Below are 1,783 nucleotides of genomic sequence, written 5' to 3'. Positions count from 1 at the left end.
GGGCAGCCAATAGCAGCGCCCAGCCCACACCAGGGGGTCACTGGGACGAATTCCCCACTGTACCCTTTTGCCAGCAGATGCAGCTGCTTACACTAGTAATACTGTGGACAGAATGCCAGACACACTCATGGCTGTCCTGAAAAGCCAAACTCCTCCACTGCCATGCTTGCTAAAAACTTGATTCCACTTGGCACTGGCTTCCTCTTGTTTTTCTCTTCCAAACCTAAGTCTACAGACTAGGTCCTGACCCTGCCCACCAGCTACACGGTGGGGAGGCTGGGACAGCCAGTTCTGACTTCTGCCTTTGGAGAGGGCCTGCAGACCGTGGCAAGCTCCTCAGACATAGGAAGGGCATTCAGAATATGCTGGCTGGCCATGAACATGACAGATGTCCAGTGCTGGGAGGTGATCGTGCCACTCAAACAATTGCATAATAATGGCGGCAGGTATGCCAGGAGAAATAGAGGACCATAAGAACAAATATCTGAAGGACCAAATCTAGTCTGGAAATATTTAAAAAAAAAATGCTTTCTGGGGAAGTGACATCTAAGCTGAGATCGAAACCATGAGTATGAGTTGGCCAGATGAAGAAATGGATAAAAATCCACTTTCTAGGTAGAGGAAACAGAATGTGCAAAGGCCCTGGGGTAGGAAGGAGTGTGGTGTTTAGGGGGAGCTTAAAGTTAGCTACTGTGGCAGGAATATAGTGAGAAAATTACCTGAGATGGGGTGGGTGGGCAGCACCCAGCTCACGTAGGGTCAGGAAAGCCATGTTAAGGAGGCTCTATCCCAAGAGCTGTTGGAAGCATGTGATATAGAGCAAGACTTATGTTTTTAAAATGATTCCTCTGACTTGCATGTGAGGACTGAATTGCAGGCAGATACTTCAGTTGAAAGCAGGGAGAGCGAAAATGGAGCCTGGGTCGGGGGGGTGGAAAAGACTAGGGCAGCTTCAAAAGCTGTTTAACTGAGTGATGAATGAGTGTGTGCAATGTAGAGAAGGGAGGTTTCTAGGAAGGTTCTGGAATGGGCAACGGTGGAGGGGAGCACGTTTCACGGGGGAGAGTTGGAGCTCAGTACGGGCATGCGAGGTTTAGGGTTCACGTGAGACATGTAGTTGGGTGCCAAGGAGCAGGCTGGGGCCAAGAAGGGAGCTGGATTGGAAGTGGGGTGCTAGAGCTGTGGGAGTAGCCGTCATGCTCCATCATGGAGGGGTGCGGTCCCGGGATGGGCCAGGCAGGAGCCCCCCTGAACCGATGGAGCCTGGGGGTGGGGGTGGGGGTGGAGGAGCGGCCTGAGGGGTGGGAGGAAATCAAGATGAACAAAGGTGGGATCATGGGGGCCAAACAGAAAGGGGCACAAGGGAAATAGGGTGGCAAACGGTGTGAGCGCTGTAACCTGGCCCTTGGCTCACAGCACAGATCACAGAGTGGGTGTGGCAGAAGAGGGACTCACTCGGAAGCCAGGCTAGAGAGTCCTGGAAAGTGAGTGAGCCTGAGAAAGTAGAGGCACGACCTGTAGACACACCCTTTCCTGAGGCTGGTGTGGGAGTGGGAGAGGAGTGTGGGGCTCAAGGGGGAATTGCATGTTTGGTTTTATTGAGAGGAGGACCTGGATAGCTGGGGAGTCAGGAAGGAGGTGGGGGGGGATGGCAAATCATGGAACAAAGTCCCTGAGAAGGAATGAGAAGGTGGGCCCAGAACCCAGGTGGGGGCAGCTTGGCCAGGGAAAGGGATGTCGCTGGTGGCGGCATTCACCATGAAGGCGAGGCTGTCTGCCGGGG

This window comes from Ursus maritimus, unplaced genomic scaffold (assembly GCF_017311325.1).
Source record: "Ursus maritimus isolate PB19 unplaced genomic scaffold, ASM1731132v1 scaffold_3, whole genome shotgun sequence".
NCBI lineage: Eukaryota > Metazoa > Chordata > Mammalia > Carnivora > Ursidae > Ursus > Ursus maritimus.
Note: the sequence above shows the minus strand (reverse complement) of the source record.